The sequence below is a fragment of the Cetorhinus maximus genome, chromosome 6 (genome assembly GCF_964194155.1).
Source record: "Cetorhinus maximus chromosome 6, sCetMax3.hap1.1, whole genome shotgun sequence".
NCBI lineage: Eukaryota > Metazoa > Chordata > Chondrichthyes > Lamniformes > Cetorhinidae > Cetorhinus > Cetorhinus maximus.
In genome coordinates this window covers 85,389,998-85,406,545 of record NC_135884.1, presented here as the reverse complement: position 1 = coordinate 85,406,545, position 16,548 = coordinate 85,389,998, and the positions used below count along the sequence as shown (strand labels likewise).

Genomic DNA, 16,548 nt, shown 5'->3' with positions numbered 1-16,548 from the left:
CCTGGCGGTCCTCTAGCGTCAGGGGTGGCTCTTTGGGGTTCTGCGATTGAGTGTGTGCTGGCGAATCTAAGGGAGAACAACAATATGTCATTAGTTTAAGTCATCACACTGTCACTGTGCATGCCAGGCACCCTGGTGAGACAATGGAGATTTGCATCATGATGCCATCGTCTTTCAATGATCAATGGGGAATCCAGTTTTGTGGCTCCCATCAATGAAGGGACTACATAAGAATATTTGCACATCCGAAACTCTCAGCTCTGTGTACTACACTCTTACCTTCATCTGACACCCCAGCCTCTCCGCGACCGGCTGACCAAGGTGTGTGGCACCTCTCCAGCTCCAAGGCATCCTGCTCGAATCTGGTCAATATTAGGAGGTTTGGGGGCTTCCACCTGTCCGCGACCTCTCAATGTTGTTATGGGCCGTCTTGTCCTGAAAGGACAGAGGAGAATTGATTAGTCCACTCTCTACCTGCAGCGCCATTGCAGCCTGGCCAACCCCACCTGAGGAACACCTGGCAGGGCACATCCGAGTTGTGGTCCTCGACCCGCAAGGCACTCAGTCCAAGCAGCCAGGGCTCACCCCCTTGGCCAGCTCGGGCATCATTGACAATTGGCACTCAGACCCTAACACCCCTGAGCTCCACAGGGGGATGGCCAGCCCTTAATACTTCTCCGCTCTGAGCCATGCCAACACGGTACTCCCCTCCCGAGTGCAGCAGGTCGTTGAACCTTTTGCGGCCCTCCACCCATGTGCGCTGCACAACGTCGAGGCTGCTGACCTGAGCTGCCACCTCCTCCCAAGCTTTTTTTGTCAGGTGCGGTGGCCTCCTCCTTCCATCCCTGGGGACCAGGGTGTCCCTCCTGGCAGCCACCTCCTCCAGGAGGACTGCGAGGCACTCGTCCGAAAACTGGGGTGGGGGGGGGCCGAGTGCTCACCTGACCTGCCCTTCCGCCTGGCGTCTCCAGCTGTAACTGATGCCATAACTTCAGTGTTCACAACACAGAAGATATGTTCTTCCCTGGCAGCCTTCAAGGAGCTGCCTGTGCCGTTTTTAAACCGACAGGCCCCCACCCCTGCCCACCCCTTCCCGACCACTGGGAGGACACGTTTGATGCTGGGCGGGCCTTAATTGGCCCAAGGGTAATATTCAGACCCCTGAGATTTTAACAGACTCTTCGTTTTAAACCTCTTTAGGCCATGTTGCTAATGCAACAACAACAGCAAATTACACTATATCGCACCATTGACATAGTCAAAATGCCCTGAGGTGCTCCGCAAGAACATTCTCAGAAAAAAATTGACACCAAGCCACATTAAAAGATATGGGAACAGTGGGAGGTTTTAGGGAGTGTCTCAATGAAGGGGAGAGAGGGAGAGCGGTTTAGGGAGGGCATTTCAGTGCTTAAGAGTCCTGGCAGATGAAGACAAGTCTGCTAATGGGGGGCTGAAGGAAATCAGGGATGCACAAAAGACCAAAATTGGAGGAGCGCAGAGAGGTTTGTGTGGCTGGAGTAAAATACAGAGGTAAGGAGGGACAAGTCCGTGAAGGGATTTGAAGAAAAACGAGAGCAAGAGGAGGAAAAGGTCACTTTTCAGTTAGTTATAGATGGTCAGGACTGCATCCAAGCAGGTGTTGCAGTGAGGGATGCCCTTTCTGAAGAGTTAGCTGTACATATCTTTGTGCCTATCGAGGGCACGTAGAGAATTAGCAGGTAAAGCAGTTGGAAGTCGCTGAGAATGTTCCCTTTGGATTGCAAATCAGGAGAAAACTGCACCTCATTTGTCAGTACACATACTATCCATGTACCTCATGTGGGGGTGCAGATTAAGAGGGTGAAATTCAATTTGGACGGGGACATTAAACGTGGGGCATTGCCTGAGCTGCCCACTGTTCACTTTGCTGGACATTCTGTTCTATCGGTCGATGGAACTGAATAATGAACGGGAGTATTAATGGGTGACCAATTCCAAAGCCCCAAGAGGAATTTCTGTCTCCAAGGGCATCAATGGCCACAGATCCCTCATCCAAACCCTCAATCTAAGTAAGTGGAAATTGTACCAGTATGTTTTTGGTGAAAAGAAGTGGTTGGGGGGTGGGGAAGAATCCCAATTCATTCTATTGCATTAATAAAAGTTCTCAGATTGTTAACTACATTTTGTGTGCATGCGATTATATAAATATCTTCATGGAGCTAAAGGAATTTAAAAACTGCTGTAGCTAAACTTAGCATAACAATGACATTATTGTGGGCGAGTCAATGTGCGCTGGGTGGAAAATTGGAAAGTATTCAATGAATAGTTTCTACTACACGTTGAGCACTCACAGCAAGTTGCACTGCAATGATCTTTCTCGTAATCTGAGGCTGCCCTTTGATTGTTTTCACTGCCAAAGCTATTTCACAGCACAAATATTTGCTTCCAAAATAGGCAACCTGTTTGTCTTTATTGTGAGGAAATTTACTGCCTAAAGTGTCTGCTGGACCTTGGGCAATGGATCAATCCTAACTCACCCTTTGTTCATAAGAACAACTGACTCACTTTCCCCTGCCTGTTTGAAATATTCCTCCCCTCAGCCACCCTGGGCAAACTTGGGGGCATCACTGATCACACTTCACCATATTTCTTCATTTGAAATAAAAACAGAAAGTGCTGGAAACACCCAGCAGGCCTGACAGCAACTGTGGAGAGAGAAACAGAGTTAATGTTTCAGGTCAGTGACCCCCTTCATCAAACGGACTGATCTGAGGGTGTGGGCAACCTTGACAAGGCAGTATTACCCTGCCCATTCCTAGTTGCCCTGGGGGGGGCTTTTCTTTCATGGGATGTGGGTGTCACTGGCTAGGCCAGCATTTGTTACCTACCCCTAATTGCCCTTGAACTGAGTGGTTTGCTCAGCCATCTCAGAGGGCAGTTAAGAGTCAACCACATTGCTGTGGGTCTGGAGTCACATGTAAGCCACATGGAATCCTTTGCTTCCCTAAAGGACATAGTGAACCAGATGGGTTTTTACAACAAACGATAAGACTAGCTTTCAATTCCAGATTTATTGATTGAATTCAAATTCAACCAGTTGCCTTGTCCCCAGGGCATTAGCCTGGGCCCCTGGATTACTAGTCCAGTGACATTACCACTACATCACAGTTTCCCCAAGAGTCCCATTTAGTCAATGAGGTAGTATGAGACTAAAGTCACATGTCAGCCCCACCAGGTAGGGGTGGATAGTCCTCTTCGCTGAGGGGCCTGAGGGGGTGAGTTGGCCAATTCCAACTCTGCAAATCACCAATTAGCCAACTTGCCAAGGTGGGATTTCAATCCAAAACTTCCAGGTTGTTACCTCCCAGTGGTATGACTACCAGGTGAAAAAGCGGCAGGTGGGAATGGCTTAATGTCCTGAAGCTTTTGCAGCTCCTCAACTGCCCCCAGAAGATAAAGCCAATAAAACTCAAGCACAACAGCTTTTCCCAATACCAGCTTTTTATTTCCATTTTTAAAAATGTAATTCAATTTTTGAACATGTTCTCTGGATTGTTAGCCCAGGCCTCTGGGTTCTAAGCCTAGTCATATAATGATAGTATGTGTCATCTGAAGACATAACTGTATCCCCTGTTTGATCTTAAATCACCAGTGTTAGAGAGCCACAAAAGGTGTGGTAAATGGACACTGGTGCAATACATAGTCTGAGGCTGATGTCAAGACACATTGCTGGGGCAAATGTGCAGGGTGCTTGATTCTGCATCCAGCTACTGCACTAGCTGCCCTAGTAATGCCTGTACTGACACTAGGCCTGATTTTTGACTCCCGGGAGGGGTGGGGGCAAGGATCGAGGACAAGCAGGAGCTAAAAATTGCCTGAAGGTTAAAACAAAATACTGCAGATGCTGGTAATCTGAAATAAAAACAGAAAATGCTGGAAAAATTCAGCAAGCCTGGCAGCATCTGTGGAGAGAGAAACAGAGTTAACGGTCCGTATTCTCTGAAGAAGGGTCATACAGACTCGAAACATTAACTCTGTTTCTCTCTCCACAGGTGCTGCCAGACCTGCTGAGTTTTTCCAGCATTTTCTGTTTTTGCTTTATACTATAAGTAGCCCTGCTGACTAGTGCACAGTTCCATGGCTCCTTCTTGTCTCCAGGCCATTTTTGCAGAACTGGGATTGGGGGCAGGCAGTGGATGGTGGATTAGGCTCATTAAGAGCCTTATTGAGGTCAATTCAAGGAAGCCAACTGGAATTTTCCTGATGACTCCTCAGTTCCTGCAAGGGGCGAAGACCAGTTTAGGTGCCTGAAAGCAGGCACCCAGCTATAGGCTGGTGGAGCCAGCGCTCCAGGCAAGCCTAGAGGCCATCTCTGCCTGCTTGGATGCAGGAGCAGCCACAGGCCATCTGGGGGTTCGACCCCTACCACCCCCCCTCCACCCCCCCCCCCCCCACCCCCCGCCATGTCCTCCTCCCACAGTGGTGGCCTGGCCTGGCAGCTGAATCCATTTTTTAATGAAAGATCTTAAAAAAGTTGAAGAAGGGATGTCTCAGTCTTGAAGCAGCCTCTCTCTTACCTACCTCTCCATGAAGCCTGCTGTTCCTTTCAAGCTGGAAGGCCTCTCATTGGTCGTCCAGCTTCAAGAGTCTACCTTAGTTGGGTGGCAGGCCTGCCCTCCGGCCATTAATTGCCTCCCCTGAGAAAATTACAGGTGAGTGACCATTCCCACTCCCGGGGGGAAAAATCCAGCCCAAGTTCGCCTCCCGATGCCAAGTGTGCCTTAAAAACAATGAAATTACAACTGGTTGCCGGCAAGTTGGCACCTGCAAATGAAGTGATTGAGAAGAAAATAGTTCTCGAAAATCACTGGGGGCACTTTTAGAGAGTTCCAGGTTAAAAAGTAGAATTCCACATGGATTGACTGCAAGGCTAGAAAGGGTGTGTAGGGATTGAGCTATAGCATCTTAGAAACTGGGATTGAATCAGTGAGGGAGAAGTATAACCTCCAAGGTTTTATAGCCCATTCCACCTTGTGTTTCTGATGAAAGACTTGCATTTATATAGTGCCTTTTACAGTCATGATGTACTCTTAACATGTTGTTGCTATTGTAATGTAGGAAAGAGAGCAGCCATTTTGCACACAGCTAGCTCCCACAAACAACAATGTGATAAATGACTGGATAATCTATTTTTCGTGATGTTGGTTGAGGGATGAATATCGGCCAGGACACTGGGAAGAACTCTCCTGTTCTTCTTCAAACAGTTCCAGGGGATCTCAGATGGTCCAGCTGAGAGGGCAGACAGGTTTAACAGCTCACCTGAAAGACTGCTGCTCTGACAGTGCAGCATTCCCTCAGAACTGCACAGGGAGTACCAGCCTGAATTAGGTATTCAAGTCTTGGGAGAGGGACTTGAATCCACGAGTTCCCTGACTCAGAGTGCTAGCCACTGAACCACAGTTGTTTAAACAACATCCTCCATTACAAGTGCTTGACAGGAGTGCAGTTCTGCCATCTTCTTCAGCACACCTCCTGTGACTGTGTTTGGTCATGTGTTATGTGGTCTGATAAGAGCATACAGCAGAGTTTCAGACTAAACCTCTCTACTGGTGGGAGGTTCCCCACAAACAAGTCTTCTCCCCTTCACTCCCTCTCTAAGCCACAGATCTATTGCTGGGTTTACTGTTCTCTCTATGCCAGGTGCCCTCACACCCTGCCCTCTGTCCTCATGTTCATCCCTCATGAGTTGGCCTCACCAGTGAAAGCTGGTAGGCCGCCCTCCTGTATGAGCAAAGTTAAGCCTCCCACCCGCCCTTACCCATCCTGTCCACGTCTATGGATGCTCTCCAATAAGGGCAGAAAGAGTACTTTGACTGAACTGCTATAACCCAGGGGCCAGTGGTATTGCACTGCCAGTGAAGACCAATGAACTCAGCCTTGCTTGGAGATGGATGGAAGGTCAGACCTTCTCACCGTTACAGCTTTGACAGGTTAGCCCAAACCCTTCACCTTCACCATAACTCGCGTGCAGAAATAGTCCAAATCAAAGGGCTGTAATGGTTTCCTCAATTTCAATTGTATAGCCTCTGGTGAATATAAACAGTAGAGACAGATCCATTAAGCACCTGAAACAGATCAATAATTTTCAAAAGGTGAGCACCCAGCCTTTCCTGTGTCTGTTAGAAATCCTTTAGTGACCCTGACACTGTGATGGAAGATTTTGGAGATTATGGCTTCAATGGCAGAATAGTTCTGACAGAACCTTATTGGCAAACTGTCTCAATAACGCATTGTGCACTGCGATCTTCCCTGCTAGACTGGCCAGGAGAAGTGAAGGAAATTAAATTTTTGGAGCCAAAGCCAGATAATACGGTTCTATCAATGGAAAACTGCAGTCATGCACTGCATTATAGAGCTGACTCCACATCTGTAAGCCCTGAGCTATATGAACATTTCTTCTTTCCTCTCTCTTTCTCTCTCTCTCTCTCTTTCTCTCTCTCTCTCTCTCTCTCTATCTCTCAGGGTCGTTACTTATAGAAGCTAAGCTGCCTTTAGTTGAATTGCAAAGAGATACAGTCATGATCCGTGCTGAACTTTTGGGTGCATTCAAGCAGCACGTCAATCAATTCTGCATCTGTGCATGCTGTGTGGAAATATAGCGTAACCTGTACTAAATGCCAGAAGGTCACATTTTAAATCCCTTCATATTTGGCATATTTTCCGCGTGCATCCATGATAAGCACAGCTTTTGAATGCGCAACTTGTAGATCTGAAACATCTTTCTGTTGAATTACATTCTTCCCTCCCTCCAATCTTTCCTTTGCTCCACACCTTTCTCTCTCCCTTCCCTCTCCTCCCTCTTTCCTATTATTGCCTCTCTTCTTTGTCCCTTCACTATTCCCCTCCCCGTCCCCTTTCTCTCCCCAACATCTTTCACCATCGTTGTCTTCCTCTCAGCCTTTCCTGATTCTCTTTCTCCTCTCCTGTCTACCATTCTCATCCCCTACCACCTTTCTCCTATTATTTCCTACCTTGCCCTCTCCCTGTCCTCTCTCCCTCTCTTCTCCCCTTCTCCACTAGCCTTTCCCATTTGCTTCTCTGTGTCTTTCTCTTCATCTCTCTTTCTCCAAAAAGCAGCCCCAGGAAGATTGAATCTGTGTAACAAGTAACTCATATCTTGTCGTTACCCAATTTCTGCCAATTAGTTAGAAATAGGTTTACAGTATAGTTAAAAAAACAATTGCATTGCAAACCCTGTCTTAGAAAAATAGAATAGGACATTCCAAAGCACTTTACAGCCATTGAAGTATTTTGGAAACAAGGGCCTGAATTTTCATCCTCGAGGCAGATAGCGGGAGTCGGGAATGTTCCCGCAAAGACTGGAGCAGGTGTGGGCTGGAGTCGGGCCAGCTGACCTGAGAAAGAGGTCAGAGGTGGCCACAGGGGCTGCCACATGCCAAGGCAGGCATTTAAAAGGTTCGCCTCAGTCCCAGCTAAAATAAAAATACAAAGGCCCTCCAGCCCTCACCCCTCACACTCCCTATGCCCCATCCATGCCACCTCATGCCTCCCACCAACTCCCCATGGCCCCTCATGCCTCCTATGCCAAGCTATGCCCCTCCAACCCCCCATAACACTTCATACCACCAGTGCCAAGCTATGACCCTCCACCCACCATCCCCTCCCCCCCTCATAGCCCTCATACTCCTAATGCCAAGTTATGACCCTCTACCCACCACCACCAAACACCGCCCCCCCCCCCCCCCGCCTCCCGTGCCCCTCATGCTCCCAATGCCAAGCTTTGGCACTTCCATGCCCATTCACCCATTATACACTTTATGGAACTAATCAACTCATAGACTCAGAGACGTTTACAGCACAGAAGGAGGCCATTCGGCCCATTGTGTCCGCGCCAGTCGACAAAGATCTGACTACACTAATCCCATTTTCCAGTGCTTGACCCACAGCTCTGGAGGCTATGGCAACGCAAGTGAATATCTAAACGCTTCTTAAATGTTACGAGAGTTTCTGGCTCAACCACCCTTTCAGGCAGTGAACTCCAGACTCCCACCACTCTCTGGGTGAAAAAATTTCTCCTCGACTCCCCTCTCAGCCTTCTAGCTCTTACCTTAAATCTATGCCCCCTGGTTATTGACCCCTCTGCTAATGGAAAAAGTGTCTTCTTATCTGCCCTATCTATGCCCTTCATAATCTTATACACCTCTATCAGGTCCCCCTCTCAACCTTCATTGCTCCAAGGAAAATAACCCCAGCCTATCCAATTTTTCCTCATAGCTCAGACCCTCCAGCCCAGGCATACATACTGGTAAATCTCTGCACCCTCTCCAGTGCAATCACATCCTTCCTATAATGTGGTGACCAGAACTGCATGCAGTACTCCAGTTGTGGTCTGACCAGCGTTTTATACAGTTCCAGCATAACCTCCCTGCTCTTGTATTCTATGCCTTGGCTAACAAAAGCAAGTACCCCATCTGCCTTCTTAACCACCTTATCTACCTGCCCTGCTACCTTCAGGAATCTGTGGATATGCACATCAAGGTCCCTCTGATCTTCAGTACTTTCCAGGGTCCTAACATTCATAGTGTAATCCCTTGCCTTGTTAGCCTTCCCCAAGTGCATTACCTCACACATTTCCGGGTTGAAATCCATTTGCCACTGCTCTGCCCACCTGACCAGTCCATTGATATCCTCCTGCAGTTTACGGTTATCTTCCTCACTATTTACCACTCGACCAATTTTCATGTCATCTGCGAACTTCTTGATCATACCCCCTACATTTAAGTCCAAATCATTTATGTATACCATAAACAGCAAGGGCCCCAGCACCGAGCCCTGCGGAACCCCACTGGAAACAGACTTCCAGTTACAGAAACATCCCTCTACCACTCTCTGCTTCCTACCTCTCAGCCAATTTTGGATCCAATGTGCCACTTTGCCTTGGATCCCATGGGCTCTTACTTTCTTGACCAGTCTGCTATGAGGGACCTTATCAAAGCCTTGCTAAAGCCCATGTAGACCACATCAATTGCATTACCCTCATCAACACTCCTGGTTACCTCCTCAAAAAGTTCAATCAAATTTGTCAAACACGGCCTTCCCTTAACAAATCCATGCTGACTATCCCTGATTAACCCGTGTCTCTCCAAGTGCAGATATATTCTGTCCCTCAGAATTCTTTGTAGTAACTTCCCTACCGAGGTTAGACTGACTGGCCTGTAATTTCCTGGTCTATCCCTTGCTCCCTTTTTTAATAATGGGACAACGTTAGCAGTCCTCCAGTTCTCTGGCACCTCACCTGTGGCCAGAGAAGATTTGAAAATTACTGCCAGGGCCCCTGATATCTCTTCCCTTGCCTCCCTCAACAGCCTGGGATACATCCCATCCGGGCCTGAGGATTTATCCACTTTTAAGGCTGCTAAACCCACTATTACCTCCACTCTCTCTATGTACGTTTCATCTAATATTTCACAGTCCTCCACCCTGAAGTCATCACCTGCATCATCCTTTCCCATCGTGAAGACCGACGCAAAGTATTCATTGAGGACTGTACCCACATTTTCCAGGTCCACGCACAGATTACCTCTATGGTCCCCAATTGGCCCTACTCATTCCCTAGTTATTCTCTTGGTCTTTGAATATTTAAACAACCCCTTTGGATTTTCCTTTATTCTACCCATCAATGCTTTCTCATGCACTCTCTTAGATTTCCTGATTTCCTTTTTAAGTTCCCCCCTGCACTTTTTATACTCCTCGAGGGACTCTGCCGTATTGAGTCCTTGGTATCTGCCATAAGCTTCTCTTTTTGTCTTAATCCTAATTTTTACGTCCCTTGACATCCAGGATTCTCCAGACTTGGTCCCCCACTTTGTCTTTACGGGAACATATTTGCCCTGTCCTCTCGCTATTTCCTCCTTGAATGCCTCCCACTGCTCTTACACAGTTTTATCTGCAAGTAGCTGCTCCAAGTTCACTTGGGCCAAATCGCATCTCATCTTAGTAAAATTAGCCTTTCCCCAGTTTAGAACTTTTATTCCCGGCCCAACCTTATCCTTTTCCATAACTATCCTAAATCTAACTGAGTTATGGTCACTATCTCCAAAATGCTCCCCTACTGATACGCCTTCCACCTGCCCAGGCTCATTTCCGAATATTAGGTCTAGAACTGCCCCTCCTTTGTTGTGCTTTCTATGTACTGGCTAAAAATGTTTTCCTGGATGCAATTCAGGAATTTTTCTCCCTCCCTACCTTGAACACTGAAACTATCCCAGTTAATATTTGGGTAGTTAAAATCCCCTACTATTACTGCCCTATTATTCTTACACTTCTCTGAAATTTGATTACATATTTGATCCTCTGTCTCTCCCTGACTGTTTGGGGGCCTATAGTACACACCCAACAGCATGTTTGCCCCTTTTGTGTTTTTTACTTCTAGCCATATGGCCTCATTTGATGATCCTTCCAAGATATCATCCCTCCTCACTGCTACAGTTGATTCCTTGATCAATATTGTGACCCCCCCTCCTCTTCTATCCCCCTCTCTATCTCGTTTGAATACCCGATAACTAGGGATGTTGAGCTGCCAATCCTACCCTTATAGCCAAGTCTCGGTCATAGCTATGATATCATACTCCCACGTGCCTATCTGTGCCCTCAGCTTGTCTGTCTTATTCCTCAGGCTCCTTGCATTAAAATATATTCCATTTTGCTTTACTCAATTCACTTCTTTCTTATCTAGCCTATGTTTCCTCTGCCTTCTCGACTCACTTACTAGCACTTTGACTTCTAATTCCAACTCAGCTTCTCTCCCCTCTGAACTACTTTTCAGGATCCCACCTCACTGCCCCAAATCTGCCCCAACAGCATTTACAAATCTCCCCGCAAGGATGTTCAGATGTAACCAGTTGAACTTGTACCCGTCCAGCTCTATAGTGACAGTAGGATGTGTAAAAAAAAAACTTTTAAAAAGCAGTTAATTCATAATTTTCTACTATGTTTTTAAAATAGTAATTTCACAGCAAGGCACTAAAAATGTCAATCATCCAAACACTTTAAAGTATCAGTGACAAAAACCTGAAGCCCTTGAAACTACTTAACCTTGTGTAAATAAACATTGTGAAATTGAAAACAGAGATCAGAGAGCCTCAGCTGTCAGTCAAGGAATGTGGGTGTACCTACACCACATGGACTGCAGCGGTTCAAGAAGGTAGCTCACCACCACCTTCTCAAGGGAAATTAGGGATGGATAATAAATCCTGGCCCATCCAGCGATGCTCACATCCCGTGAATGAATTTTTAAAATGTCAGATATCTCCAGAAAGGAGGTGCTTTGAACAGTTATAAAGCTGGGTTTTTATAAGCTTTTGTTTGAGAACTCCGTCTTCAGAAACCACACTGGGCTCTCGTGTCAGCCTCCATCTTTGATTTGTTGCTTATTGACATCAAGGAACTATGTCATGTTGCTGTCATCAGTTTTATCTTCATGAGAGACCAAGGGCCGGCTAATATTCAAATACCAGCTGGGTCGGGACCCAATGCAGGCGTGATTTGAGAATCGCAGTTCCAGAGTTCACCTCAGGTTCCCAACACCTCTGGGACAGTCTACAATTTTCAAAGTGCTAGTGGTAGTGGGAGAGGAAACTGGGAACATATGCGCATCCAATTATTGGCCCATTAAGCTCCTTAAGGAGCTTGTTAACGGGCCCGGGCATTCAGGAAGGCAATTTTTAAAGCTGATTTCAGCAAACCCAAACATCTGGTGCACTTTAGCATTCAGTTCACTGTTGGGCCAAATAAAAGTCTTTCATCTGACGGTGAAAGTTATTCGGCCCTCAAGCAATCTATGCAGGAATGTGAACATTACCTTTGTTTGGCCTGGCCTCCTTCATTCCCAATAATTTATCCCGCTGGTCATCTGAGGAGCTGCCTGCTCTCTTTGGCAAGACAGCAGCAGGCCCTATCATGGCTGCTGTCTTCCTTTGTTACAGGCACCAGGCAGGCAGCTCCCGCTTCCTGGAGATGCTCAATGCCACTAATTTCCCAGCTCTCCTCCAGCCCAATTAGGACATTTACATTTCAAAATAGCATCGCATGAGTGCAGTTGAGGCATAGGGTTGGGATCTGGAACTAATCCGGGTGTAGCGTTTCCAACCTTACTTTGAAAATCTGGCCCCAAAGCTCACAGTGGAGTTCGTTGCTTAATGTTCACAAGACCGTGGGGTCAGGAAGGAAGAACCCCAGTACTCCCACTGCTGTGAAGATTGAAAGTCATTATAGGGTTAAAAGCATTTCTGGAGGTATTGTCATGTGGCCCTCCGGACTCCATGCCCCTCCCCCAAAGCATCCATTCTCAGTTTTTTTTATTGTTTCATGGGATGGGGGCATTTGTTGCCCATCCCTAATTTCCCTTGAGGTGGTGGTGGTGAGATGCCTTCTTGAACTGCTGCAGTCCATGTGGTGTAGGTACACCCATAGTGCTGTTAGGAAGGGAGTTCCAGGATTTTGACCCAGCGATAGTGAAGGAATGGCGATATATTTCTAAGTCCAGATTGCGAGTAGCTTGGAGGGGAACTTCCAGGTGGTGGTGTTCCTATGTGTCTGCTGCCCTTGTCCTTTTAGGTGGTAGAGGTCGTGGGTTCGGAAGGAGCCTTGGTGAGACAGTGCATCTTGTAGATGGTACACACCACTGCCACTGTGTGTTGATGGTGGAGGGGAGTAGGTGTTGAAGATGGTGGATGAAGTTGGCGCACCACTTTACCACACCAATTGAAAAGGGAACAGGCCTTTTGCTACCTAGTGCAATGATTCTTGACTATCAGTCAAACAGCTATATTCACCCCATCTTCAATATTTTTATATCTAATAAATCGAAATGTACAAAGAAAATGAAGAAAAATCAAACTTCTTTACTCCCTTAAGTGCCCAGGGCATTAATCTTTAACTAATAGTGACTCCAGGACAATCCTAGAGGGTTGGCAAGCCTACCTAACTAACTTACCTCAGTTAATATCCTCAGGTCAATCTGTCATTTTACCTGAAATTCTGAACATTCAAGCTAACTCCAATCGGTTTAGCAAGAAGGTAATCGTGAATGAGGATTATTGGCAGCCAAGTTTGAAACAGCTCTGCTTAAAAATGTTGCTTTGATATTGGAGTTCTCTGGATTGCTAACTCAATGTTGGAGCCACAATGTGTGCCATTGAAGTTAGTGTCAGTTTTCACAAAGAGTTTATGTTGGCAAAGAATGGCCCTAAGCAGGTCAGTGTCCGTGAATTTTCTAATCTTTGTTTTGCTGTAAGGTGCAATATTTCAGTAACTGTCAAGCTATCGAACTGGAACTCCTGCTGACTGGCTAATGGGGTTGCTAAGTAACACATTTTGACTGTGGCCCAACTGACTGCTCAAATCATTAGATGTTAGCATTTTTCTCTCAATAATTCTCTTTTGCTGCTTTCCCATTGAGGGGAAATAAAGCCCTTAACGTTCCATTTGGGTCATTTTTCTAGATCGTTCAATGTTTCAGTTTAGAAGCAATATGGAGGCCTTTCTACTCTTATTGGATTCAGCTAGACTAGGCCTCTAATACAAATTTATTTTATTTTATGCTTATTTTATTACTAACACTATTTTTTCACAAACTTACTGAAAAAATTCACTAACGAACTTAGGAATAGAACAACGGCGGGTCTGGGGAGGGGAGGAAGGTATCCGGGGAGAGGAAAGAGAGTCTGGGGAGGCCTGAGGTTGGGTTCTCTAGAGAGGGAGTGTCTGGGGTGGGGAGAGAGGAGGTCTGGGGAGGCCTGGGGGTTGTAATAGTAGGCCTGAGAGGCTCCTCGAGTATTATTGGACCAACCACCAGCCCTCTCCGCTGCTCCACCGGCACTGGCCCTGCCAGGACCCCTTCCCCCCACCACCCCACTCTCCATCGGCCTCATGAGCAACCACCTCCCCACCCCCGACTGCACCACCAGCTCCGTCAGCATTTTTCCGCCAAAATGTCCCTCGTCGTTTCCCCGCAGAGTTGGTCACCATGGGTGGACAGGTCATGTCATTTTTAAAAAGGGAGATGGAGCAAGTCTACTGAACCATAGATAAAATCGAAAACAAAGTACTGCTGATGCTGGAAATCTGAAATAAAAGCAGAAAATTCTGGAAATAATCAGCAGGTCAGGCAGAATGCATGGAGAGAGAAACAGAGCCAATGTTTAAGGCCGATGGCCTATCATCAGCTCTGGGAAGATTTCGAGATGTGACAGGTTTTAAGCAAATGCAGAGGCAGGGAAAGAGGGAGAGGAGGGAAGCTCAATAGGTTGGAAGGCAGGAGAGATTAAATGGCAAAAGCAATAATGGTGAAAGGCTGAAGGGGGTGGTAATGGGAAAGTAAAGAAACAGACAATGGTTGGAATCGTCCCAGCTTTGCACTAAGTGCGGTTGTAGGTGGGTAAAGCGACATTTTACCCTCCAGCCGCAATGGCAGCTTTCCATGCCGTATCATCCCAATTATGCATTCCCGGGATACACGTCGTTTCCATGGCGGGCAGGCTCCGATTTGCCTGCCACACCATCACCTCACTGCTTCATCACGCCAAGCACCACATTTAAAGTACAACCGCGCTCAGTGCCTCCAGCCCAGGACAGCAGCAAAGAAGACACGGGCCCGAAAGGTAAGACGACTGCAGCCCTCAAGCATCTTTTGGATGCCACGGAGGCGCACTGTGATGTCCTCTACCCCTGCTCTGGCTGCAGGAGGAGCAGCAACATCACCACTCTGGCTTGGTAGGCGATGGCAGTGGTGATCAGTGCCAATGCTGCACAGAAGAGGTTGGCCATCCAATGCAGATAGAGGGTGAATGATCTCATCCGTGCAGCCAGGGTAAGGCAACCATCTCAACACTCTAAACTCACACACTCAAGCCCATCACACATTCACTGGCAACTCACTCACTGCCAGCTCAAGGCACATCACCACCCATTCACACACACATACCCTTACATGTCCACCTGGCCTCATCTCTTCTGGAGACTGCCTCCTCAGCCCTCACCATCTTGAGGCCACTTGCGCAGATCAACGTGTGCCCCCCACACACACCCTGGGATACCCCCTTCCCAGTACAGCTCTCACCCTGCACCCTCTTCCCTTGCCTGAGGCCACTCCCCCCCCCCCCCCCCACTTCCCCAAGCAAGCCCTAGCTCTGCAGCCATTAAAAAGCCACATATGGCTGATCTGGTAGGTAGAGACCTGCCTGTGAACCCCCCTAAAAGTGATGTAGTGCTGTCTGTGAAGCCTGGCGCTGATGACTGCGAGTGCTGCCCGAAGCAAGGTAGGCAAACAAACCTTGAAGTCCCGAGCGAAGTGCAGCTCGCCAAATGCACGCCTTATAAATGCTGTTGTGAAACACGTTGGCCTGTTTTCCTGCTGACGTGGACGGATGATCCAGCGGAGAGGAAATGAGTCCGGCCGGCTGGCCTTATAATGATATGCTGGTGTATTACAATGAGGCTCCCGATGTCCGATGGTGGGAAATGCTGCCCATCATCAGCAGGCAGAGTTGACAATCACAAACTGGTTTCACGATGTCGTGAAACCTATTTCTGGCCTTCTCGCCATATTGTCCACTCAGGCCTGACGCTGGTGGGCACGGAAACCCCAGCCAGTGGGTTTAGACCAAGATGTAAATGGCAATCAAGGTGATTACTTGCAAGGTGTATCAGTTGTCCTTCTGCGTACGTACTCCTGTTTGGGGCCGAACATAGAGACCGTCCCACACTACCGCCCCACTTCCCCACTTCACCCTCACTGGGAGTGCACATGTTCACCTCATTTGTGGCTTTGCATGACCCTAGCCAGAGTCTGTTCCCTAAGCCATGTTCCCTCACAGCCATTTTTTTTCCATGAGACAGTCACAAACTTGGGGCTGTGGGGAGAAAGGCCAGAAACTCTGGGGGTCAGGGGTCAGGGGTAAGAAGGCCAGGAACTCTGGGGGGAAAGGAGGTCAGGAACTCTGGAGGTTGGGGGTGGCCAGGGAGGGGTGAGAGGTCAGGAACTCTGGGGGTGGGGGTGAAGGAAGGTCAGAAACTCTTGGGGGAGATGTGTGGGGGATGAGGAAGGAGGTCAGGAACTCTGGTAGGGGGATGGGGGAGGAAGGTCAGGACCTCTAATGAGGAGGAAGAAAGCCAGGAACACTGGGTTGGATGGAGAAAGTCAGGAACTCGGGGATGGGAGGAGCACGGCAAGGATGAAGAACAGGAACTCAGGGGCCAGGGGAGGTAGGAGGAATGAGGAGAAACAATGTCAATTAAATGATACAATTGTAAAAGGGCTGCATGGACAGAGACCTGCAGGTGTACAAAAACAAGTCTCTGAAGGCAGCAGGATGAAAATGGGATTAAAAAGCATACAGAGTCCTTGGCTTTACTAATAGATGCAGAGAGTAAACAGGCAGGGAAGTTATGCCGAACCTTTATAAACACTGGTTTGGCTTCAGCTGGGTACTCCAGCCAGTTCTGGTGCAAAGGAAATTTACCAGAATGTGTCAAGAATGAAGTCATCTG

At 47.6% G+C, this 16,548-nt stretch overlaps 1 protein-coding gene and 1 long non-coding RNA gene across 4 annotated transcripts in view; one reads left to right on the top strand and one right to left on the bottom strand.

Moving 5' to 3' along the window:
- The window catches only part of LOC144681873 (RNA-binding Raly-like protein), a 1,117,315-nt gene that overhangs the window by 904,211 nt on the left and 196,556 nt on the right, over positions 1 to 16,548 (top strand). The window lies entirely within an intron of this gene.
- LOC144681874 (uncharacterized) overlaps positions 1 to 16,548 on the bottom strand; it is a 371,446-nt gene that overhangs the window by 312,796 nt on the left and 42,102 nt on the right. The gene's annotated exons all lie outside the window — the stretch shown is intronic.